This window comes from Castor canadensis, chromosome 3 (assembly GCF_047511655.1).
Source record: "Castor canadensis chromosome 3, mCasCan1.hap1v2, whole genome shotgun sequence".
In the NCBI taxonomy this organism is placed as follows: domain Eukaryota; kingdom Metazoa; phylum Chordata; class Mammalia; order Rodentia; family Castoridae; genus Castor; species Castor canadensis.
The window spans coordinates 135,732,689-135,760,444 of NC_133388.1; the positions used below are offsets into that span (position 1 = coordinate 135,732,689).

A 27,756-nucleotide genomic window follows, 5' to 3' on the forward strand; every position below is an offset into this window, starting at 1 on the left:
CTGGCTTCTGGTTTGACCTTTTAGGATGAGCGAAAACAAGTTTAATCTCTCCCACACAATGATTCTTTAAATGTTTAGAAATGGATTTTATGTCTTCAATATACTACTCATTGCTTCCAGTGGCAATAATGAGAAATTTGTTAATGTAGGTAAAAATCTAACTACAAGAGCAGTTTACAAATACTGAAAGGATGTGTTTTTAATTTCTGTTCGTGTAAAACACCACTCCTGGCAACTATTCATCGGTATTGACTCAGAGAAAGGAAGGAGATAATGCCACCTCAGGAAAGAAGAGGGGGACAGCTACAGAAGAGGAGGTAAGAAATCTACACCTTTTTGGCCTGTGAGTTGCTGGACAAAGGGGGCTGGAGTAGAAGAAGCAGGTGTTGGAAGTAAGTATGTTCTTGTCCTGCCTTTTTGGATCCCAAAAGTTTTAGAGTAGTAGGCATTTTAAATAAGGGGAAGCCAACAGTTGAGAAAGGAACCCTCATAATTGGGCTGGTACAGTAAAGTGGCTGTGTGAAGAGAGCTTGGGGGAGTATGTCTCTTCCATACTCAAATTGCATGTGGGAAGGGGCAGCCTAGGACAACCTGCTGGCCTTCAAGCCCGAGGGGAAAAGTGACTTTTCATTGGAGACTATAAGACAGGCTGCTAAAGCTGGGATAAAGAAAAGCCACTGCAAATTTCAGGAGTCTGCAGCTCTAAAGAAGTCCAACTTGGGGCCTAGTTCTCAAAGAGAGAGACCAGGCCTACATGAACCAGAGGTACAGAGTGTGAGTTCACCAGACACAGATATCTGCACTACATGACAGCTGACCAGGCAGAAACATGCTCAGAGACAAAAAGAGCTCAAGGGCAGTTAAGAGAGTTGCCACATCTTATGTTCTTATGGGCTCCAAGTCTTGTTCCAAGTACTGCACATGTGGTCCATTTATTCCTAAGATCGGCCCCATGAGATGGCTAGTCCTATCAACAGTACCATTTCACAGATAAAGAAACTCAGAAAGCTTAAGGAAGAGAGCCTGTCAATATGAACAACAGGTTTATCTTCTCACACTGAAATCTGGAGTAAGATGCAATATTTGCTTGGGATAGATTATTGTTCAGAAATGTCCACTCCTTCCTCTGTAAGCTCCATAAGTGGAGGGTGATCTCCTGTCCCTTGAGTTTGGGTTCAAGGGACAGGACTTACTACGGACAGCAAAAGGCTAGTGGACATGATATAACAAAAGATTCTAAAAGTGCTTATTTACCTAGGCTAATTCTTCTAGTTCTCTGTCATTGCCACAAGAAGACTATGCTACAACTTGACCATAAATGTTCAGAGTTCTTCTACCCTAGAGAAGTATAAGAAGCTGTGAGCCAAGAAGGGGAAAAAAAAGTCAAGCCATGCATCAGTTAGTCTCATTAAATACACAGTAAGGAAATCATCACAATAAAAACTGAATGACAAAAACTAGCCCTGATTTGGGAAAAAACTTGGAGCACAAGTCAGAATCAAATACACTACCACTGTGCAGCATCTTCAAGGCAAAGTACACATCGTTCTCAAGGAAAAACATCCCCATCAAAGACAAGCTTGCCTGCCAAATTATGAGGTGCATAAGGAAATGATCTACCTATGTAACAGTCAACAGAAATAAGAAGCTGCCAGATTAGACTTGAAATTTATTAGTATATATAAAGTCACAACAGTAATTATATCTAGAATGTTAAAGACAGGTTTAAAAATGTGGAAGCATTCAGAAATATGGGGACATTATAAAAAAAAGACTACAAATTTTCCTTAAGTGATAAAAAAGAATATGTAGAAAGAAACATTCAATTATTTGAATTTTAAAACTCTGAATAAATCAGAATACAGAAGAGACAGAGTAGAAGAGAAAGTTAGTGAACTGCAATACTGACCTAAGGAGTTTATGCAATCTACCACAGTGAGAGAGGTAGATGAAACTATGAAACGTTTGTTAAGAGTCAAGGAAGAAATAATTGAGAAAGGAAGTATACCAACCATAAAGGGAGATAATGACTGATAAATTTTAGAACTTGTGTAAGACAAATTCTCACATTAAAGAAAAAGCAGTTTAGTTAGACTAAATAAAATATATCCACACCTGGGAAAATAGTAATAAAAGAATGTAACATTGGTAACAATGGAAAAATGGGGATATCACACAGAAATGAAAGCTAGATGATCAACAAAGGAATCCTTCTAATGACAGCTGTCTTCTCAACCCCGACAACAGAAGCTGAAAAAAAAGGGGATATTGTAGAAACCACTGAGATAAAGAGCTGTCATCTTGAATTTTAAAAGTAGCTAAACTGGTTTGGAGATGTAGCTTGTGTTAGAGCACTTCATAGCATAGGATACTTGAGGCCCTGGGTTCAATCCCCAGGACTGAAAAAAAAACAAAAACCCTAAGCTATCTATTAAGAAGTAAGCAAAATAAATAAACACATTTTCAGGCAAATATTTTTAAAATATTAATAGATGTACTTTAAAAATAAGTAAATTGCATGTGGAAGGAAGAGGATATAAAAAGCAGAGGTAAGCAAAAATTTGGAAAACATTTGTATAAATGTAAATAAATATTGACTGTAAAAATAACAGCAAAGACTAATTCAATCTGAGAGGATTTTAAGTTGAAACTAAAATAGCTCACAGCCATGGCATGGGAGACAGGAGATAGGAAGAGATTTGAGTTCAGGTGTTAACTGGCTCCTATTGTTCAAGATGAAGTAAGATTTATCAATAGTAATTAATAGTTCATTAGAGTAAATCAGTCAATTAGTTCTTTAGAGTTAAGCATGCATATGAAAATGTGAAAATACTAAAGTTAAGGAAAGAGCTATAAATAATACTAAATCAGTACAGGGTTAAGGAGCAAGGAATAAATAAAACTTGATCAAGCTAAAAACAATACTTTGTGATTGTTTCCAGATAGATAAACTGGACAAACTCCTGCACGTACATGCAAGGATGTAAAGAAACAGAGAGCAATATTCACTGCATCTTTCCTCTCCATCCATAGCAAAGTAAGTGAGTTGTGGAAAGGTTGTGCAATAAAACACTATAAGTAATTATAATGAAATAACTACATTGACATGGATACTGCTAGAAGAGAATACTGAATACAAAAAAACACGCAGCAGAATGATAAATATAAATGGTACCAATTACATAAACTGAAGCAAAGAAGGAGACTCCTATAGTTTATGAATACCGATGTACACACATGCAAAGTAAAAAAATCATGCACAAGAAGAGTACATGGCATATGTTAAGGTAGCCATTACCTCTGCAGAGTGGGAGGAAGAATGGAACAGGGATGTGGATGAAATGACTTTAGTTCTGTGACACTATTCCTTTTTTAAAAAAGAGAGTTGAAGCAAATATGTCAAAATATTGACATCTGATATATCTAAGAAGTTTGTTATATTTTCTGTATTTTTCCGCATATCAAGTAGTTATTTATTTAAAAATATAAAAAACAACTCAACTAATTCATATGTATATAAGGAAAAAATCAGTGTTCTCTCCTTCTCCTCTGACAATTTTACCTTCCCATATTTCTTTCGCTTATCCAAGAATATATACATATATTTTAAATTGTGTCTTATGATATGTATTATTCTGCAACTTGCTTTTTGGCTCATTGCATTGTAGACAATTTCTTCCAAGTGAATACACACAGACAACTTCATTCTCCGTATTTTTCCTTCCACAATATGGATACATCTTAATGTTATACCCTGACTCCTCCACTAATAAGCAATTAGTTTTCTCAGGTTTGTTTTTTCCTGGAGAAGAGTTCTTTTTCATTCTATTTATTGTACTGGGGGTGCATTGTGACATTTACAAAAGTTCTTACAATATATCATAGTTGAATTCACCCCTCCATCATTTTCCTTTATCCCCCCTCCTTCATTCCTGGACTTGTTTCAGCATGTCTCATTTTTCCATTTCTCTAAGAATTTTTGTCTGTTTGTTTTTTGTGATTGGTAACAAATGATGCTAAAACAATTATGTAAAGAACTTGTATATTATATACAGCATTTTTATTTCTATCTGATAAAATCCCCAAAGCGTTTCTGGGTCAAAAAGAATGTAATGACTGCTATTAAATTGCTTTCAATAATATTGGTAATATTTTATAGTAGCACCAATTGTCTATGAAATGCCAGTAATGTATATCTTGCCTAACACTGAAGTTATCAATATTCTCCATCTTTAGCATTCTAAACATTTGGGGTTTTTTTAGTTCCCTGACAACTTGTAAATTTAAGCATCTTTCCTATGTTTTATATTTCCTTCTCTGGGAATTGCTTGCTTGTATTTTTTGCACTTAGTAAAAATTGTTTAACTAACTCATTTGTTTAGTAAACATTTTTTGTAGTAGATAGCAGGTGCCTGAGACTAAGGTAGATACTGAAAGTACAATGCAATTGAGATTCAGATTGTACCCAGTAGAAGGAAACAACAAAATCTGAGTGGCCTTCCAGGTACTGGAATAAGTAGCTACCGGAACAGAACACATGAGCTGCTTTTGAAAACCAAGTAGTCTGCACACATTCATGGATGTTTCTGCTGTTGGGCCTTGTAAGTAAGTAGACATTTGCCAGGTATTTTCCATAGCTGGAGCTCTATGCAAGAGAAAAAACCAATGCAAGAAAGGGCACAGTGTGTAGGCAGATACGGAAACTATAGATCAGTATGTAGGAAACCAAGCATTGGGATAAGCAGACCAAGGTGGTTGGCTCTTTGGAAGAAGAATGAGGATGAAGAATTTGAAGAGTCTGTAGAATATAGAACCAGGAACGTTCTGTGGGCAGTTTGATCAATGTGTCTGGAGCATGGAGCAATGGTCCAAGTTATAATTCTAGATTTGAGTGTCAACATATAGGGAGTGATTTGTCATTACTTACATCCACATTGAACTGCACCTGCTCTCCAGGCTTTCCAGTGTATATTGGGAGGAAGTTTGTCAGAAAATTAAATGACCTCCAAATACTATTTTTTAAAAGTTCCTATGCATGCTTAGGAAAAGTTCCTCCTTATTTGCTTTTATTGTCCCTTCCCTTGCTTTTAGTAGTTACTTCTAAATGTTGTCAGGTATCTACTTTTACACTTTCTTTCTTTTCTACTTTTCTAAAAACTTCTCTACATAGAAATTGGTTAATCAAAAATGTTTAGGATTGTGTGTGCATTAATACCAGTAGCTGTTAATATATCTCACAGGAAGAGAATGGGAAACTGTCATCAAAATACCGAGACAAGAGCCTCATGTCTTTTAAGAAGTTTGTGTCTGTATCATGATTCTGGTGTGTTTTTCAGGATAGGAGTCAATTCCTTGAGGTCTAGATCAATAAAATTTCGCTACTTTTATAGACTCACAAAATCTCAGCAATTTTTATCACCTTCGCTTTACAAATAAGCTACTTATGAATTGAAGTTTTAAAGAAAAGCTTTTGGGGATTTTTTGGTAGGGAGGCAGTATTGGAAATTAAACTCAGGGCTATGTGCTTGTTAAGCAAGCACTTTACCACTCGAGCCTTGTCCCCAGTTAAAAGTTAAAATCTTTTAACCTGATGATTTGCATTCTGATTTCAGAGAGGCTTTAGGGTGACTCTCTAGTAGCTCTACTTTGGTGAAATTCAAGTGCTGCCCTCACTATTTAAACAGAACTATCACATCACTGACTCCTTAGTAATCGGAATAATATTTTATAATCGAATCATTACCCCCAATGATTCTGATTTATGAAATCTAATCTGATTTGTATTTTTATGGCATTGTATTTTGTATTTAATTCTACATTATCAAAACAAGATATGCACGTGGTTGAAAAAAATCAAACAGAAAGACATATAAGATGGAATAGAGTCTGCTTCTCCATCTTTCTGATCTGCTAGTTTTCTCTTTAGAGGCAACCCTTTAAAACATGTCTTTCTAATTCCTTTGGGGGATTCAACAGTCTCTTGACATCACTGCTCATTTCTTATTGGTGTTTGTGGTTTTACAACTATTTTAACTAACTAGGACAGAAGAGATTATATCTCACTCATACTGCCTCTCTTCATCTTCCCTGTTTCTTTACCTTCCTATGTTGTTTTATCAATATTCATCATCTTATGTTTGCAATTTTTTAAAATACTGGCATTTGAACTGAGGGACTTGCACTTGCTAAGTAGGCACACTACCACTTGAGCTATTCTACCAGTCCTGATCTTTGCAATTTTAAACAACTTGGTTAAACTACCATTTCCTAGCCTTATAACCATAGTCAGTAGCTCTTGACCTTCACCATAAAAGCTTAGGATGTCAATACAGTAGGTTTCTACTCCATCTCTTCAACCACAAACACTCCTCCCAATTCCATGCCTTTTATATTATCAAGGCAGATAACCTCTCCATTCTTTATTATATCAAAATTAGGTCTGTGAGTTAATTTTTTTAATTCAAAATTTAATAAGCAATTCAAAGTTTGTAGTATTGGGAATATATAAAGTTTATTTCCTACTGATCCAAGTCACAGTTGCTATGTCCCTCAAAGAAACATTTCTACACTCAGGTTCCAAGGTTCAAAGTTTTCTTTGCTGTACCACATGTCTTTGCCATATTCCTCAGTTTATCAAAGATCCCATTGTATCTGATTGATTCCTTTCTATTGCTAAGACCTGAATTGAGAAACCTCTGAATTCTTGTTCCAATCTAGACTGGCTCCACTTCTATTATTTGGGGATTGTTTACTACTGCTTTTTTTGTGGGGGAGGTATTTCTGTCTCATAAAGCCTATCTTGTCTTCTTTCTTGGCTTAATTGGAATACTTCCTTAAGTAACTATTTAAGAATGGTGAGCATCATGAAGACAGATATATAGACTAAAGTAATAGAACAGAGATCCTAGAAATAAATCCCCACAAATATAGTAAAATGATTTTTGACAATGTTTTTAAGAGTGTTCGTTGGAGAAAAGATAATCTTTTTAACAAATGGTGATAAGAAAACGTCATCCATATGTTGAAGAAAGAAGTTGGATCCTTAACCCATATGATATAAAAATTAAATCAAAATAAATCAGAGACTTAAATGTCAGAACTAAAACTATAAAAATTTTAGAATTAAATATTAGGGAATTTCATGGCATGATTTCTTGGCTAACACACCAAAGCAAAGGAAACAGAAAAAATAAGATTTCATTAAAATCAGAAACTTTAGAACATCATCAAAGGACACTATCAAGAAATTGAGAATCTCCCACAGAATGGGAGAATATATTTTTAAATTGTATATATGATAAAGGAGAATATGTTAATATAAATAGAACTCCTATAACTAAAAAATGAAAAGCAAAATTTTAAAGTCAAAACCTTCCAAAAGATATTTCTCTAGAGAAAGAGATTATAGAAATAGGCAGTAAACATCTGAAAATTGGACCAACATCACTTATCATTAGCAAAATGCATATGAAAACCATAGTGCAATTCCTCTTCACATTCACTAGAACACTTACTATTTAAAAAAACAGACAATAGCACGTGTCAGTGAGGATGTGGAGAAACTAAAGCCTTCCTGTTTTGCTGGTGGGATTGTAAAATAATGCAGCTGCTGTGGAAAACAGTATGGCAATTACTAAAAAAGCTTAAACATAGAATTATCATCTGATCCAGTAATTCTACTTCTGGGTATATGCAAAAAAAAAAACAAGAACCAGAAGAAATATTTGTATGTTTATAGCAGCATTATTAACAATCACCAAAAGATAGAAACAACCCAAATATCATTGGATGAATAGATAAAATGTAGTATCGACATGCAATGTGATATTAAAAAGAAATAAAATTTTGTTACATGTTACAATGTAGGATGACCTTGAGAACATACTAAGTGAAATATCCCAAAATATAGAAGGTCAAATATCATCTGTCCCACTTAACATGACTTTCCTAGAACTGTTAAGTTCATAGAGACAGAAAGAAGAATGGTGGGTGACTAGGGCTTATGAGGAGGATATAATGGGTACTTACTATTTGGTGGATTTGAAGTTTTTGTTTGGAATGATAAAAAAAAGTTCTAGAATGGATGGTGGTAATGGCTGCACAGCAATGTAAATGCACTTAATAACACTCAACTGTACAATTAATAATGGTAAATTTTATGTTATATATGTTTTGCTACAGTAAACATGAGAATACGGGAATGTAAGGTAAACTAATCAGAATGTATCTTTAAATTACGTATAAAAAGAAAATATTTGAGTCCTTAAAAGCCTAAAAAATACCTCTTTACTTTTCCCTCAGATTTTATTGATATTTTACTCAGAAATCTGAGGGCTATGTTTTAAGAAATCTAATGACAGCTTGATTCTCTTTTCACTTTTTCTGAAAGCTCTTAGGAAATGGGCATGTTTTCTTAAGGTAAGACATGCCTCCCAAGGACCTGAAAAATTAAATGTGGCATTTTTTACTTTCAACAAAAGGTAAAACATCAAACTTATATATATTTGACCTGTTAAGAAGTCTAAAGTCTAATAATTGAAATTATTCAGCCCCATAAAAACTTCGTATCTCTGCAACTAATTGACCATGCATATTGAGTTAAGACAGGATCTTTCATTCCTTTTCCAGTAAGGAGTCTGAATCTTTTGTAGGCATTTTTCTACCATGTTATAACTTAAAAATAGTGAAGTCCTTCCTCCTGTCAAGTGTTACAGATCATGATAAAAAAATAGCATGGAAATCTTTAAATTAATCATTAACTAAAAGGCAAAAGCACTGTTGGGACTGATTGTATCAGGGGAGACCGCTCAATATCTTTTGATATTAGAATTTTAATTAAAAGTGATATGTTTCGATTTTTCATTTCCTTCTCTAAAATAAAAAGACTGCCAACCCTGAAGGCTTAAATACAAACCAGAAATTAAAATATATAATAAGGACTAGACTTTTGCCTAAGCTTTTTTCACATATGCCCTATGCTAAGTTCATTTTCCGTAACTAGTGATATTAACTTACTTGAGCAGCCATCTAAACATTCTAGTAGAAAATAAACATTATAATCCAGTCCATCCACGGCTTACTTCTTCATACAATAATTGCTTTTGTGTTACATATTGTTTCCAGAAAAATTCAATCTTCCTTTCTGCAATTAGAAAGTCAGTGATAAATGCTCCTTAAATGATATCAAGAAACATAAACAATATTAATGGTTATTGCTCACTCGTTAATTCAGTTTATGGTTTTGTGGGCTGATTTCTGAATTTGAATTGAATTATCTTTGTTCCCTAGAGTCAGGCAATACTTGGGTCCTAATGACCCTTGTATCCAATAATACAATAGTGCAGACAGCCAGAGTGCCACTTTCGACAGTTCTCATACCTGAATACAGAAACACAAGTTTCCACCCACAAGGAGGCTTTATCACTACCATTCCCTTGTTGGTCTTTAGGGCTGAAAGCAAAATGCATGCTTTTGTTTTCAACATTCTATTGAATTTTCTGCCTACTGAATTTAGTTTAACTTGATGTAATGCTATTACTTTCTTCCAGTAGTCAATGTTGTCTTATACATTTAGTAAAAAGTTAAATTACATTATTTTTTTTCATGGAATTTCAGCCTGCTTTTGAAGTCTGGCAGTACGGAGAGCAGAATAAAAGAGGAAAAGGACAAATAACAGTTGAATGAGTCCATCTTATAGGGATCACTGCCTTTAGAATTGTTATTTTCTTTGTAGCTGCAGTTCTCCTCTGAAATGAAAGTCAACTCCATCATAACCCCTTTGTTAAACTCCCATTCCACCATAAACAAAGACCTGCATCATAAGTGTTCTGTAGAGAGTTAAAACAGACTATCTCACCAAATCTAGCTCTAATAATACTATAATCTATAAAACAGAACACATGTTGTTCATATATTTTACATTCATGTGATACTTCACATCTTATGAATTGTATTTTACATATTTAATCTCACTTAATCCTCTAAGTAAGACCATGAAAGGTAATTATTAGTCCTGTTTTAATATAGATAAGAAAACAGGAACTCAGGGAGGTAAAGGGACTTGCTTATGATCACAGAGCTACTCATTGTCAAGGCCGGGACATTAACACAGCCTTCTGAAACCAGCTCCATGTTTTTTCAAATACCTAGCAACTACTCTGCTTGTTTTCTACATATAACAATGGGAGAAAATGAAAAAGATAGCCCAGAAACTATGAAATCAGGAAGTTATCTGCATACAGATGAAAGTTCTAGGGGCTGTGATGGTTACCAAAGGAGAAAAAGTAGGGACATCAGGGAAAAGGATATGGTCAACAGAAATCTACCTTTCCAAATTTTATCATTTTTGAACTTGTGGTAGAATTGATTACATACTGCAACTCTGGCTGTGATAGACATAAAATTGTTCATAAAATGTGATCATGGGAGTGAAACAGGAAAGGAATGTCAAATAGGAAAACTGAAAACTACTGTTTTTTACAAATTTCTTAGGGGAAAATGCAATATTTTGTACAGAAGTGATCTACTCTGGGGTAGTCAATTTTTTTTGATTTAGACATAAATTTTTTTTAGAATTTTAGTTCTTTAAATACTAAAGAGTTACAGGATGTAGCAATAGGTATCCTTATACTTAATAATACTGAAGTTTATTACCTTATATAGCTACATACTTTGAACATAAATTATCTAATGTGCCTTATTATTTAAATGATCACAGAAAATAATGCATTCCATAGCTGCTCTACACATTGGCAAGTATTATCAGGGAAAAAGTAATAATAAACTTTCTTTTTCTTGAGAATATGAGAAAAGTAATTCTCCAACTGTGAATAAATTAACTTAAATAAGTATCTTTTTTGGTTTGTTTTAAAGGGGTCTTACAATAGTTGATAGCTAGAGAAGAATAATACTTTAGAACAACTTTTCACATTTTGAGAAGTGGATGCTTTAAAATTACGTTCTTTGGGGGTTTGGGAGTAAGGTCTATAGTAGAGTGTGTGCTTAGTATGCATGAGGACCTGGGGTCAATCCCCCTCAGAACCATCCTTTTCCCTCAAATGATAAGGATTAATCATCTTAAATTTTTCTGTTTTAGTGGATTCATTTTAAGTTGCTGAATGTAATCATAATGCTACATCGATCCATCTATCATCATTCTTTGGAAACTGGATTTCTATATTTCCTTTACTCATTCTAATAGTATAATTTTAATGTTCCTCTTCCTATTTTCCTCTTTATTTATTATTATTCTTTTATTTTATTTATTGTTATTCTTTTCTAGCTCCTTCCAATCTGGCCATATTCTTCTGGTAATAAGATGTACAGAATCAACTGTGATTTTCCAGGTCAAATTTTAACAGAGTTACTTAAATGCTGATAGAGATGAACCAATTCAAGTTGTGATACACATGTGCATGGAAGCAATGCTAGGAATCTTTCTGTACAGCTATCTTTATCTCAAGCTAGGAAAAATGCTAAGTCTTTCTTATTATCTCTTATGTTTTCTCTTCAACAAAATTGGAAAAGAGGGCAGAACTAGTTCTGCCTGGAAGCTAAAGGGGCAGGGGGCAAGGCGCAGGGGAGAGAGGTAGCCCAAACAATGTATACACATACGAATAAATGAATAAACAATAAAAAGCCACACTTTGTCAAGTGGGATTGCCAGGAGTATTTTATAGCTCTGTAAGACAAACAATAATATTGTCTATAAGCACTCAAATCTCATGCTTCAGGGAGTAAACTGGAGAGTTTGTAAGGAGACTGAAAAGTATTCCTTCCTTCCTCAGCATTTGCTATTGAACAATTTAATTTACCCACTCTACTGTTTTGTTAATTTTGTTGCACTAATTTCCAGTTCTATAACTATTGGTAATTGCCATAGGCAATATAGAAAATTACATAAGCCAAAAACTTGGCATTGTATTGAAACTCTTGTGCCTGGAAATTCTCTTGAGCTCATAGTTCTTAATAAGTAGATTTCATTATATGTATTATACAGGAAACACAATTTTGTGATATTTGATTTGGTGCCTTTCAAAGTTTCAAATAAATTTTGTGCAAAATGCTAAACTTTAAAGATTTCTCATAGTAATATATTTATTAGAAATATTTTAATTAATGTATTTACATAGAGAACATGATGGGAATTACTCTAGGTGTCTTTTGTGTTACTAAATGTAGTCATTAGGACTACTTGACATCATTAATTTTAAAACAATATAAGAGAGTGTGTACTGTAGGTAGCTGAACCCACCTGGTACCAGTGATACACATTCCCAGCTATTATATCAAGATCTAGTTTTTGAGATGAAAATGAGTAGTAGGAAAGGAAATAAGAGAATCTCTAATTCGAGTGAGAGTCCATTGCATACTCCACTTAGCATTAGCCATACCAGGATGTGTCTTTTATTTTTGCTGCTTCTTCCTATTGCACTTTCTCACATAGTGAAAAGGAGTAGGATAGAATGAGCCATGGCTAACTTAAAGGACATGAAGATGTGCTACTTAATGAAACAAATGTCTCTGTCAACACAGTACCATGTAAACTGATGGGTGGCTGGGGCACTTTAGGGACTTCTTGGATAGCAGCAGCAGCAGAAAGTCAACTTAGATTGATTGTTTCATGCTAATTAGACTCACTCACAGGCTGGCTTTCCATGTTGATTCTCTATGAGCAATACGATTAGCTAAACCAAATTTGAAATATGATAAATGCTAAAATTGGCTTGATCTTGTTTAGCTATGCATAGAGCAGTGGTGGGGGTGGGGTGGGTAAGAGATAATCATTTCAAGGTCTTGATTTTAAATTTTTTCATTTCTGTGTTCTAAATTCCAGTCAAAATTATTTGCTCTTGTATTCTAATACACGTAAACAAGATTTTGTTATTTTTATTGAAAAGGACTAGATTATTAAACAGAACCTAATACCTAAAATGTGCACTGGTGACATTTTACTTCAAATTATATACATGTATATATATATATATATATATATATATATATAAAACATAATAATATATATTCTTTGAAATACAATATTGAATGAGTGCCATAATAAGTAAATATATTGAATTCCATAAACTGAAATGTTATCAGTAATTAAACAACCTAATACAGCTGGTATTATTTTTAAAAAGTCATTTTAGGTAAAATGTGCTTATGTTTGTGTTTGTATGCTTTTTCATACATACTCACTAATTTTTAGTAGTTATCCACATCTATTCAATAATTACTGTTATGTTCTTGGTATAATTTTAATTATAATTATATAATATTTAATGAATATATAATGCTAGAAAACCTGATTTTATATTCATTACAGTAATATATTTTATTTAGACAAAACATTAAAACATACATTTCGTAGTTATAAATAATTGTCAGACAATATTTCTACCTGACACCACAAAGGGTTTGAAGGTATTAGAGTATAAGAAAGACTAAGAAATATGGAAGCATTACTTTTTCATCATTCTTAGAATTAATGACCCCTGTGGAAGTTTTCTGTTGAATGTATTGTCAGCTCAGGCTTTATTCTCAGAAAAGAACAAAGACACCGTTAGAGTATCTGTCACAATTTAAACCCAATTGCTTTGTGTGTCCACATAGAAACTTCTCAGAAAAGACTGTGGGTAGCTGACTTAATCTTGCTTGTCATGGTTCTGACCTTGGCTTTTTGCAAACAAGGTCCTTGCCTGACCAGAAGGGAATATCATGAAGTCCACTTTTTGTTTATAATGATGTGAAGTTGGGCTGAGCATAGTGCCCTGGTATTTGCAAAGCAGCCCTTTTCACTTGTGACACTCTGTATTTTCTCTGTGTTGGAGATGATTCCATTCCCTTCTTGTCCTAGACACAGGAAGTGTCTGAGCCTTTCAGATGCTGATGGCATCTGATGGCATGTGCTGATGGCATGTTCCCAGTTGGAAGCTTCTTAGGACTTCTCGGTGGACCATGATCCTACTTAAGCCTGAAGACCTTCATTCTAGTCTGTGGTGACATGCCTTATCACCAAGGTGCCAGCCTTGTCAGATCAGATTTGTAAGCCACAATCATGCAGACAACTGGTGAACCATGTGAGTGAATCAGCATCAACCTACCAGTCAGAAAACAAAAGACACATGTACTATCTCTAGCCCCCTCAGGACCAGCAACATTTAGTTTTTTAGGTAGATTGTATTTGCCAATTCCTACATTTTCTTAACCAGATTTCCTTCTTAAAAATTAAAAATAACATTTTATACATTTCCCCACATGAACTTGAGACAATCTAGTGAAACAGGCAGAAAGAATATCAACGTAGGGTGAAAGTGAGGGAACACAGCTTAAAACTTTAAGGATACACTGCTTTAGATTAAATTCCAGTGCTGCCATTTAACAGTATGATCTTAGGCTAGTAATTTAAATTCTCTCTAGTTCAGTTAGCTCCATTTTTAACTGAATAGTAACAAAGTATCTACCTTAAAGAGCTATCCTAAGGATTAGCCAAGACCTATAAAGAATTTAGCCCAAGGGACATATAATAAGACTTTAGTAAAAATGTGTCTGTTATTATACAGCACAAATACACAGCAGAAATGACTCTCAAATCTGAGTAGGAATTTAGCACATGTTCCACCAAGCCCCAGAATAACTTACTAAAGTGTCAAATTTAAGTGGTACATTTTTTAAATTTCTAAATCACTGGCCCCAGAAACTATTCACCCTAAATCTCATGATTCTTAAGAACAAAAAAGGCTGCTCAGATACTAATGCTGTGTGGAAGTGGGATTTTCAGAGCAAACTCAAACATAGTATTTATAATCATGCTATTACATGGCAGAAAAATGTTGTGCTTAAGCATCTGGCATTTTTCAAAAAAGTTCATAGCAGAAAAAGAACTGTTTTAAAAAAATACAAATACAGTCAGTCTGGAGTTTATCTCTCACTTTAAATCTTCAAAGGACAGCCAAATCTGTCACAACAAAGTCCAAGAGAACCGATAAGATAGTACTTATCTCCTTAATGGAGAACATACAGAAGGCTCATTTGTTTCCCAAGCCTTCACTGTGATGTGTGAGTGGAGGATTTCAGTGGCTGCTAAGATTCTGTGAGTTGATCAGAATCACCCACACTTTCTTATATTTTTATTTAGAAGGCAAAAGAAGGCACATTAGGTCTAAGAATATGGAAAATGCTAATTATCCTTTAGACTTTCTTTTCTGACAGTAAAAACCATAGTAGTATTTGCACTTTTTAAAAAGTGTAGTCACAATCTTTATATAAATTGGTTTGTGATTAGGAATATATAAGTACACCCTCATGTACTGATGTTTAAAGAAAATTAATATCCACTTGTCTCTTAGTATAACCAGGTTATACCAAATAAAAGAAACCTGCCACCCTACTCAGAGATACATTTTTTAGCTTGTTAATTAATAGATAACCTTTCAGAATGCACACATGGACTGGTGGAGTGGCTTAAGTGGTATAGCACCTGCCTAGCAAGTATAAGGCTCTGAGTTCAATTCTCAGTATTAAAAAAAAGACACAGAATGTGCACACATATACCCTCATACACATTTACATATATTGCATATTTTCCCCTTTAATTGGGTACACATCACTTCTAGATACTCTTCTTTTGGAATTTACTTTTGTTTTTGTTTGGTTTTACTCAATATGTCACATACTTCCTTCCATTTGTTTTTGCTTTTTTTTTTTTCTGGAAACAGGGTTTTGCTATGTGGCCTTGAACTCAGGATCCTCCTGCCTCAGCCTCCCAAGTGCTGGGATTACAGGCATATGCAGGCTCTATTTGACTTTTTAAAAAATAAATCACATTCTTTTTCTTTATTCTCCAAAGACTTATAAATTATTACCTTTGTGCTTTTAACATTTAAAAAATATGTTCATTCTCTAGCATTTATTGTTCTAATCTATATGGACTCTCTCTGCAAGTCATCTTGCCAATGCAAATTCTAACTTGATAAAGTGCAGCTAGTAATGATGTTATTCAGATTAGACTAAATATTTTCAAATACTACATTCAACAACAACAAAAAACCCAATATCTCATTATTCTTTACATTGTATATATACATATAGTCCTGTACACCAGCATTATGATGTATGAGGAACACATTTTTCATTTAAATTATATTTATTGATAAGCATAAGGGCATTTCAGGTTAACCTTGTATTGTAGTCATTAATTTCACCAAGCTTTATAAGGGAAACATTTTGACATACTAAACAGTCATTTCTCCCTTTTTCTTTAATATGATTTCATCATAGCACAAGATAAATCTGAGAAACTGAAGTATAAGGAAAAGGAACATCTCTATAAATCTCAAAAAGGTTAAAAAGAAGAAATAAGTAGCAATATGAAAACATGTCTGACTTTTCAGCTACATCATTTGAAAATGTTTTGGAGAAAATAAAGATGATCATGGTTGTATGTAAGGACATGGAGTCACATGATAAAAACAGACACGAGAGTCTCTCTTGCCATTGGGAATTGGAGTCGTGCATGTGGAGATCCCTGCTATGACAAGTGGTGCACCATGGTCATTTCTGTAGCCCATTTGGGCGATGAAAAATTTAGTAAGCAAAACTGGGTTTTTTTCCCAACTTTTTCTTTTTCATTGCATGCTTACAGACACAACTCAGACTTGATGGATAACTTACTCTTAGTACCTTACTCCCCAGAAAAAAAGAAAGTAGCATTATATTTTACCCAGTAAATGATTTACTCTTAACTAATCACCACTCATAGGGTAGGTAAATGGATTCAGATTTCTTAAATTTAATGGAAATTTAAGGTAAGCATTTAAAAACAAATACTTGGCAAATAATTAAATTCTTACCAAGATAATACTTACATCAGTAATACTGATGTAGGGCTAATAAAGTATGGGGATTTTTCACCATCCCTAAACTTACAAAAAGTCATCATGTTATTTAAGTGAAGGCACACCCCCCAAATAAATCCTAAGATGTCTTTCCAGACTTCATCTATTTTATAAATTCCATTCAACGAACAAATATTGGGTACCTAACAAAAGTTGCAAAATAAATGTTTAGTGGATGAATAGGAATCTCTCTGAATCTATGTGTGGCCTTAGGTTAAATATAAAGACTTCAAACAATAAAGGAATATGGAATCAGCCCTAAAGGAACTTATAATTTAAAATGGTAAGATATGTACATAGGAAGTCAATGTGTGCCATAAGAAGAAGGTAATGTTTGTCTAAGAGAGCCGGAATGATGTGCTAAGGGTGTCAAGGGGAGTGGTCACAGAAGAGGCAGAGTTTGAAGTGGGCCTGGAAAGGGTACAATAATTTGGATCTGAGACCTGAAAGGAAAGTTTCAGAAAAAGAGATAGACACGTGCAATGGCCCAGAGGTGTGCAGATGCTGTTTGGTAGGGAATAGGAAACCAGGGAGCATCTGTGAATGGGGCAATATCTTCAGCCTTGTTAGGGCTGTGGAATCATCTACAGAGCATAGGTAAACTGTATCAGAGGGTGGAAAGACTGGACGGAGGCAACGACTTCCTGCCAGGTTCCTGAAAGGTGCAGCTGGAGCTTGGGAGCTGGCTAGGATAGTGATAAAGGCTTGGAAAGCCCTGAGAAGAGAAGAGGGCCAAGGCAGGCTCTAGTAAGAGGGTGATGGCATCAAAAGGATCAAGTTCCATGATAAGCGTCCCATCTAACGTCTGATACCTCAAAAAGACCACTAGGCACAAGGTAAGACCTGTGGGGAGGCAGAAATTCAAGGTTCAAAGAATCCACGAAGATAGTGCATCCTGATGCATACCCGAGTTAAAACAAAAGCAAGGATTAAATGAGATATATTTAAAAGGGCATATTTGAACCTTCTTCCACTGCCATCTTTCTTGGTTTAAAGAAACTCTGGAGTCTCAGCTTTAAATATATTCTCATGCCCTGTATTATTTTTGAATGGGTGTTTCAAGCTACTTTGTTTTCCTGAAAGCCCTGTAATTGTCCTGGTGACTTAACCTATCAAGGAGCCCTGGGGTCAGGAACCTGTAGGTCCCAGTAATACCGTTCAAGTTCATCGCCTTTTCTGCATCCTGAAGGTGGGGAAGGGTCTGGGTATCCAGCCCACAGCCTCACTAAGGAAGAACTTGGCTAGTTTTCCAGCTCTAAGTAGAGAGCCAGGGTAGGAATAGCGCCCCCGTGGGAAGCAAGAGTTAAGGGCGTCCACCCACCTGGCTCTACCCTCAAATCCAGGGGAGCGGGGTTACTCGGGGCTAGCGATGGCCCCGGAGTGGAACACGAGGTGCCCAGAGGAAAGTCTGATCCTGTCTGCGCTCCTAGTTATTCCCGCAGCTCCTTGCCGGGGAACATTCCCCGGGCCCCATCCTTCAGGAGCCATCTGCCCTCGCCCCGGATCCCTGGTGTCAAGCAGCAAGCCCAGGGTCAGGGTGCTGTAGGCATCTGACGGCGGGAGAGCCCGGCAGCTGGAAGCCGAGGGCCAGGGGGAATCCCGCGAAGCAGCCGGAGCGTCTCGGCAGGGCGTCGCAGGGCTTTCCCGGCCGCCGTGCGCGTGGCGGCCGCGGGGCTGTGGCCCCTGTCGCCGGGGACAGCCGGGTGGGAGCCGTAGAGCTAAGCAGGTGGGTGTGGAGCGGGGCCGGAGGGAGCGGAGGGAGGTGCCCGGCTAGGTGTGGGCGGTGCCCGGTCGCCTGCTCCCGGGCCGCGCCCTGGGCACGGGGGGCGCCGTCCCTGGCCGAGCGCACACAGCACGCTCGGGCGTCGCGAAGGAGGCCGAGCCCCGGCGTCCCCGAGAGCCGCGAGCGCCGAGCAGGAGAAGCAGGAGGAGAAGGCAGAGAAAGAGGCGGCGGGTGCGCGGAGCGCGGGAGGCGGAGCGGGAGCCGGGGCGGCCGCGGGCGAGTGTGCGCGCCGGGCCGGCGAGCTGCGGGGCGGGGGACCGGCGCCCCCGAGCGCCCCGCCTCGCCTCCCGCGCGCAGCCTCTGCGGGCTCCGGCACAGACACACACACCCACCGAGCGCCCACCGCCCGCCGCCGCCGCCGCGCCTGGGCAACCCGAGCGAGCCGCAAGTCCCGGGCCGGCTGGCGCTGCGCTGCGCGGCGAGCCGAGCCCCGCTGGATTTTCTTCCTTCTCCACTCCAGCCCTCTCTAGTCTGGGCGGCGACGGCCGACGGCAGGGGGATGGGGACCCCGCGCGGGGAAGGGGGTGAAGATCGATGAAGATTATTGTTCTTTTAAAGGATGCCTTAGCTTCCTCCCTTCCGCCGCCTCTGCTCGGAGCCTGGCTACTAGAGATCGAAGCAGTCGGGGATGTAAAGAGAGAGAGAAAGACTCCAGGAGCTCCAGCCAGCCGGGGAGACCCTCCTCTCCGGGCAGGGGAGGGGGATTTCCAGCGACACATCATTGGCGAAGGGGATCGTCGCAGGGAGAGGAGCCCCCGGAGGGAGCGGGGAATTCCACAGCCCTTTGTGCCGCCTGCTGAGCGGGGTCTGTGGGAGCTAGGTAAGTGGGGGGTGGGTGGGGGGGAGACGACATTGCTGCTCCCCAGGGGGTCTTCCTTTAAGAAGGAATCATCACGGCAGCCTAGCCAGACTTGAGTTGCTACAGGAATTGGAAACTGCCATATGGCGCCCAGTGGACTTACACACAAAGCTGACTTAACCCTGGCAGGGTTATTAACGTAAGGCTCCTAGCCGGTGGAGAAGGCACGCCAAGTGTCAGCCCCTGACAAGCTTCCCACCCAGAGCCTGACTGGGAAGGGATGGGAAATGTTATTTCTAGGAGACGAGCTCTCGTTGCCTTCTGTTCATTTGTTGGTAAATGCCACACTCACATGCACACACTTGTGGGACCGGATTTAGGGAGTGTGATGTCCCTGGTGTATGAACAGTGCTCAGAACACAGAGCCAGGCGTGCATTTTATTCCTCAACCGAGCGCGGTCTCTGTTCTGTAGCCAGCTTTCTGCCTGAGAGCAAGAACAGGTCTTCAGGGAAGGAGCTCCAAGGCTGTTTTCATCCCTCTGCTAAGGGGACTTGGGAATACAGTTGGCCTGAATGGCACCTAAAGACACCAACCATTTGCCTCATCATTTGCTCCTAATGCTTAATGACCTTTTTCAAGATTGTGAGCCGCCTGCCATCCATTTTCTCGAATTATGAGCATTTATGAGTATCCATTCATAAAAATTGTCAGCGTGAAATAGGCATAGAGATGCTGATAACAGGCAACATTATGACTGCACGTGTGTTTTCACAATAAATGTTAGTAGTGACAGGATTGAGACTGGAAAATTTTAGGACGCACAGTTGTACACTGGGTTAATTTCATGTTGTTTTAGCATTCCTTCTAATCAAGTTATGCAGTGTCAATATTTTAAGTACTATTTCACATTTCTGTCTTTACATTGATTGGTTTTTGGATTTTTATTGGGAATCCGATTTTTTTAAAGCCCAGATCAAAGGAAAAACAAGCATTTTAGTGTGACTGTTGTTAAATGTGTAGGACAGGTGTCTTGGTTTACTTACTGATAAATATCAGTCAAGATACCACATTTCATAGGACAAGCAAAAGATAGGTTTCTGACAAAGATCAAAGTCTTATCTGTTAGTGTTGAATGGCTTATAGGACAGATTTTGAAAGGAAGGCAACACTTAAAAATTATATCTGTAAATATAACAAACTTTTATTTCATCTGTTTCACTCTTTGGGTGTGGTGTGTATCAATAAACAAAGTTGTCCAAAGCTTAACTTGTAATAAATGAATTAAACCTGTAAACATCTAGACCAGCGAGTTCATTGTTCTCAAATTAACCAAAACTTAAACAGTTCAGCGGTTTGGCAAATTATGCATATATATGTGCATTAATTGCTGCTTGAGGTCCTGTTTTTAATGTAGGGTGTGAATGAAGTGCTTACTTGTGTGGCTACACAGACTTTCTGAGAATATTGAGGGCTCAATGTATAACAGCTTTCCCCCATTAAATGGAAAATATCCCTGTCACCTAGAAGAGTTCAGGTGTCCCCCAAAAGCAAATGCTGTGATCCCCTCCCTCACTGGGTTGCCACTGTGTTCAGACCAGTTGTTCATCACACACAGTCTGTCTAAAGCACTCTTCTCCCTTTGCTGGCACTACTCAGACTTTTGAAGAAAGAAGTAAGTCAGTTAACAGTTCTCTTTGTGTTCTTCCTTCAACTTTCACCTTCCTTGCCCATGTTAGTGTTCCCAAATATCCCTTATGCACAACCCCATATACACTGACTCCAGAAAGTGACTCTCCTTCCACCTTGTTCTTTTCTTGCCTCTCTTTTCTTTATCTGAAGAGAATCAATCCATGCATCAGCTGAAATTATTCCAGACTCACTTTTCTCAAAATCCTGTAGTTCAGTTTTGCAAGTATACTTGTTTAGTGACTGTGAACATGAAGTTAAGAGAATTGTTACTGTATCCAGTGTTTTCTGCTTGGCCTTTAAAACTTCTTTGTTGATGGCAGAGGCCAACTGTGAACCTCATTTGGCCCTTCTAATTTTCACTATGGTAATGAAAATGAAACTGCTAGAACAAAATGAAATGGCAGGATAGGGATTAAGTCTCATTTCTTGACAAACTGAAGTTTTTGGTACACCTGCCTGCATGTCTGTAAATGCATTAATGCATAGAACTTTGAAAAAATATTTTTGCTTGAATATGTGTAGGATTTTGAAATGATATTCTAGAGAGACCAGTACACATATGTACTTATTTTGAAAGTGATTCATATTACTGGTAGAATCTAGGATTTTATCAGATGTTTTTCATTCTGCCCTGATGCATTTTTCCTTGATGAGGAAGCAATTAGTTCCTTGAAATTTGCTGTCTCTGAGGGGCTGATTCCTAAGGAAAATTCTCGAAGTTGATAGTTGAAGTTGAAATTTCCTCATGTGTATTTTAGGGTAAATATATGAGGTTTAGACATTCTATTTATTTCAGAATGTAATACTATTTAAGATTTGCTTATATTCATCATGTGGAATTTGGATAAAAGCCCCATGCCTATTATTTTCACAAGGGCTTCTGGGGAAAGGCGAGTACAGATGTGTTACATGTGAGCTTCTTTAAGTTCCGAATATTTTTTTAAGGTAAGACTTTTATAACCTAGTTACCCCCGAAGCGATAAACTTTATAGAGCAGAGCAGTCTTAAAATTTTTAGTTGCGTACTCCCAAGTATCTTCATAGTCTAGATCTACAGCCCATTCTTTTTTATTGCTTATTTTCTCCCTGTGGTTCACATACATACTTCCCCCAGCTCTTTACAGCAAATGTAGGTTGTGAGGCAGAAAGGCAAGTGGGTGAGACCAGAGACCCCTTGACCTCTGTAAGCCCACCCCTCCTGGATTGTCCTCAAAAGGGCCTGTTCCTGTAGGCTGAATTGTACCTACCTTTACTATCTCATGTAATGTCATGGAGCCCTGTGCTGCTGTCATTCATTAATTCACTCATTACTTATAAGATATGTATAAGAAGAGTGCTTGACTAGAGTGCAGCCAACGCCAGTAGTACAGAAGACAGTCCCAGCCCTCAAGGAATTTTATTTTATAGGGTAGAGAATCAAAAAAAACCAAAAAAACCCACCAACAACTTGAATTGCTAATTGAAAAAATCAGTGACTGTTCAAAATGAGAGCTCTGTTGCATGCAGAAATGCATTTAACAATTTCATACTTAATAAATTAAGACAAATTCATGAAGAGGGTCATGAAAATTTGTCACAGGCTATATGCATTTGGAAATTGTTGGAAAACATCAACAACAGCCTTCAATTTATTAAAAGATTTCATTTTAGATTTAAGATAAATTACAATATTATTATTATAAATCACAATATTTATATTATTTCATTTACATAAATAAATAATTAGAGACAACACTTGCTTGAGTCAGGTACTGTTCTCCGCATTTTGTAAATAGTAGTTTTGTGTTCTCACAACTACCCTGTGAGGAAGTTGTTGCTAATGCCCTTTATCATATAGACACGAAAATTAATGTTCAGAGACTTGTCATACTGTGCCTGAAGTCACATAAGAAGCAAGTGATGAAGCTGAGCTTAAGCCCAGGTGTTTTGGGTTTCTGAACACTGTGAACAACAATGATGTTAGGAAATACTAAGCCGGATGGTCCCAGGCAGAACAAGAAAAGACATTTGTAATTCCTAGACTTATTTGGAACTCTATTCCCACTGAAAGAGGGCAGGGCATGCCTGGGAGAGGCTAATTGTAAGGATTTTTTAAGTAGGAAAAATCTCCCACATTTTCAAAATGGATCTGAAATAAGAAGGTATTTAGAGGCTGATTAAAGTGTGGGTGAGATTTCATCAGAATGCTTTAGAAAGTTTTATGCTTTAGTGACCATGGAAGGTGAAGCAGGCTGGCAGAGTGATCTGATTAAATTTCTAATAATAGTTTATTTTCATGTCCAGGGTCTTTTAAAAAAGTTTTGTGAATTATTTTGAGTAAGTAATATTATAAGTATTTTTGCAATTATACATGTTTTAAAAGAAAGTGATAGATTTGGAATATACTTTTCCTTTATACATGTCCTCATTTTTACATTATAAAATGTAATCCTAATATTTAATGAAAATTCAAATATGATGCTTAATAGATTTACTTTCTAGCATATTTTTAGAATGCACTAATTTTATAAAAGGGCAGATAACTATAATATAATCATGAACACATAAATCAAATAAGGCTTTGAAATTTTCATCAAGAAAATGTTATGTAATATTTGAAGTTCTTCCTAAATAGCCACTGCTTCTGTTTATGTAAAAAAAAAATACCATCTGGATTTAATTTGAAAGATAAAATGAATAAATACTGCCTGCATAGAATCACATGTCTAGATACATCTTCATGATTAATTGACACTTATTTTTCAAAGAGCTATTGATTCTGATGAGTTAAGTGACATTGTCTAGTCAACTTTCAGCCTACAATTAGCTTGTAGCATACAAGTACACTTAAAAACGTGCATAAATTTCCAAATAAAAACAGAGTTTTAAGTGATGTTTAGGTCAGACCCATCTACCAAAGCTCTTTTAGTCAATAATATACCTGAAGCAAAGTTCTGTTAGTATAAAACCCCCAACCATTAAGACTAGCAGTATTCCTGGGAAATCATTTGATTTAAATAATGTGTATTGACTTTTCCGTGTGAGGCTCTTTGGGGATACAGATGTGGATGTAATACTGCCCAGGCCCACAAGGAGGAGGGAAAAAAGACAGAGTTACACACAAGGAACTCTGATGTCAGGCAGAATGAAGAAAAAAGCTTTGTAAGATTGGTACAGGCAAAACGTTGAATAATTAATTCACAGCTCTATCCTGAGAAGCAGGAACTGCATATCCCTCTAGGATTCTTATTTGGTATTTTGTCTTACAGGTATCCTCTGAGCTCCCAATTTGTGCCGAGCCCTAAGCTTGTTGTTAGGAACGTAAATATGAATGAGACATCATACACTCATGGTCTACAAGTATAGACAAATAACTCCTGACAAAGGTGCCATAAATGTTACTGGTGGGTGGCACGGAAATTCAACTGAGTAGATGCATAACAGAAGAACCCCAAGAGTAAGAAAATACAGTTGCTTTGAGTTCCTCTACATATTTAAAGCCATAATTCTGTACTCAGTCAGACCCAATGTCCTGTTTTTATAGGCAATGTTTTGTAATACTTCTTTTGCTTTCTTGTAATGATGTTTATAGGTAATATAATCTATGTACACATAAACTATTTTAAAAATCAATATAAATTCCTTATCTGTAATGGAAAGGACAAATAAAAGGAAAGTAGCTTTAGAGAGACTGGCAGGGATATCAACACACATGTGCTCATGTATAATTACAGTAGAAGAGGTAATAAAACTGATGCGTGCTACTAAGATGCATAAGTTTGGATAAGATGAAAATAAGTTTGGATAACAAGATAATATTCTGTTGAATATTGGTGATGCTTTTATATATTTGGCATTTTGAAATGAGAGTGAAATAAATATATCCATTGAGTGTGACAGCTACAATTACAAACAGATGTGGGTGTGTTGTTGTAGTGAATCCATTACCATGTGTAGCACTCTAGCAGGTGACATAATTTTCCAAAATGGTGAACAAATCTTGACGAAGTTCCAAATATGGTAGTTACATTCCTAGAAAATTCCCATGTGAAATATGTTCTGTACAGTAGGGTTAGAATCTAGCCTCAGATAATCAGGCAAGTTTTTCACTCGTGGTGTCTGATGAGAAGTGTGAAAGTTACAGAGGACACGGGATTACTGCACATATGACAGTATTTCTTGCATTCTTGGGCCTTGGCCTCTTCAGTTCTTCACAGCTTTAGAAAACTCACTCAGGAGGGATGTTCCAAACCATTCAGCACTATGACTGTTTTGCCACTGAAGGAAGCTGATGCAACTCCAATGCATGACTTGCTCATTTGGAAAAGCAATGCTCTCTACGGTTTTAGGAAGAAGGTGAGTTTAGTGGCTGGCTAACAAACAAGTAAACAGCAACAAAAGCAAACCATGTAGTTGGCTAAGCACGCAGACACGCCCTAATAGTAGGCACAGTAAGGAAGCCTGACTGATAGAGATGATCTGATCACAACTGTCAGAGTTTCGCTTTCTACGTGGGAGTGTCAGACAAGACTTCACAGATGAAGTGACATTGAAGCTCATTTTTAAAAGATGAGTAAGCATTCTCCAGGTGGGAAAGCAGTCAGATAGCACGTATTCATTGGGGCAGAGGGATCAGCATTTGCAAAGCAGTGACATAAAAATGCAAGGGCTGGTGACTGGGCTCAGCATTGGCAGTTGTGGGAAAGTGATGGGAGATGAGGCTGAAGAAGAAGACTGAGAATGAGATGTGATGAAAGTGTTGTTTACTATCCTAAATTACAGTCAAGAGGTCATTGCAGAACTTGGCAGTACTGGGGTTTGAACTCAGGGCCTCGCACTTGCTAGTCAGGTACTCTACCATTCGAACCATGCTCCCAGCCTGTTTTGACTTTTGTTTATCTTTTGGCTAGGGTCTTATGTTTTTGCCCAAAGCTGGTCTTGAACTTCAACCTATGCCTCCAGTGTAACTGGCATTACTGGCGTATACTATCACATCCAGCTTGTTGGTTAAGATGGGATCTTGCTACCTTTTGCTCAGGTTGGCCTGGAACTACAATCCTCTCAATCCCTACCTCCCAAGTAGTAAGATTACAGGCTTGCCCTACCATGCCCAGTCTGCAATTTGAAAAAGAAGTGACACAGTCTGCTTTCTTTTTGGAGACAATCTCTGAACTTGCATGAAGAGGGTGGACTATAAGAGGAATAAAGATTGATGCTTGGGAGACTAGTTAAGAGTCTGCTGTGGAATACAGATAGGTAAAGTTCAGCACTCACCTTAATCAGGTTCCTGATGGCTAACACTTGCAGTCTAAGTGTCTCCGAGTGTTCCAGCTCCCAATACAGGTCATGGAGCAAGCACTAGCCTCCTCTCTTTAAGCACTGAGGTAACTTGCGCTTCCATAATAGACTTCTGTATTTCAGTGGTTAATAGAGTAGACATTTACTTTTTTGTTTCACAAGGGCTCCTTGTGTTTGTTCCGTGCAATAATTTGAGAACCCAGGACCTTTAACTACACTAGGAACTTGGAGTTCTCTACATCTAGCTGGCAGTTGTGGAAGAGAATGAATATGGAGAAGGCACACCCAGGACGTGACACACCTCACTTCATTCCCCTTATATCAGTGAAATGGTCACATTGATCATCTGTTTACAAAGAGGCCTGGCATGTGTAACCCCCTCCTGGGCAGCCACTCCCAATAATAATTCCATGTCATGGAAGGGGAAGCTCAATTTTGCTAAGTAGCTGTTTCTACCATTTCTGCCTCTCTGGCTACATGTAAAAAAACCTTGAGCCCTGATGACAACCTGAATCTCACCTAGTCACTGCATCTGTCTCAAAGTGGAGTGATACTAAGCCCTTCTCCCCTCTCCTCATTAAGTCTGGATAGGGCCCCTCATTGTTCATCTTAGAACTAAAAGGCAGGTTATTGTTCTCCCAATCTATATTGATGGATTAGGTTTAGACAAGTTCATTCAGATTTTCCATATGGGAAAAGGAAGAATGAACAGTCATTGAACTATAATGTTGAAGACTCCCTGCCTGGCAGTAGGAGAAATTCCTTTATTAGACCTTGGATTTGCTGTGTTGGAAGAACTTTGACCATTGTTCTCTGCAGCTCTGCCCCCAGCCTCCCATAGGAGGCTCTTCATTGTCCATTACTCTCTATGGCCACATCCAAATGGTCTTGGGAAGTGTGCCCTTCCTGGAACTTACATCACCATCTCAGCCTACTTCCCAGTCCAAATCTGAATTACCTAGATGTTGTTTTATAATCACTATTGTTTATTTGCTTCTTAGCTTTGGCTTTTAAATTTCTTTGGCAGTACAATTTCCTCAAAATCTTCCTCGTTACTTGTCTATTTGCTTTCTGTTAGTTGTACTTTTGACTATAAGGAACAGTCACATTCATACTTCTTGAACCTAAATTCATTTCTTTGCTTACGTCTCAACCACTCATATCTCACGTGGTTATTTTGGAATCGTCTGCATAATGGGCTTGGATAGCTAGGTAACTTCATTAATTGACTATTTGCTGCAAGACTTCATCCAACTGGGAAGTCATAGTGGGTATCTGTTACAGAAAGCCTTCCATGTTATTCCTCACCTTTGTAA

The 27,756-nt window shown here is 37.5% G+C and overlaps 1 protein-coding gene across 3 annotated transcripts in view; it reads left to right on the top strand.

Moving 5' to 3' along the window:
* The first annotated feature begins 17,618 nt into the window (after nucleotides 1-17,618).
* Kcnb2 (potassium voltage-gated channel subfamily B member 2) overlaps nucleotides 17,619-27,756 on the top strand; it is a 420,708-nt gene continuing 410,570 nt past the window's right edge. The window contains exon 1 of one of the 3 annotated variants that reach the window (XM_074068703.1): nucleotides 17,619-17,728. The gene's annotated coding sequence lies outside the window, so the exon portion shown is untranslated. Of the gene's footprint in view, nucleotides 17,729-18,217; nucleotides 18,619-19,043; nucleotides 19,496-27,756 lie in introns of those variants that run through there. The other 2 variants (XM_074068702.1, XM_074068701.1) reach the window with 2 other exon arrangements.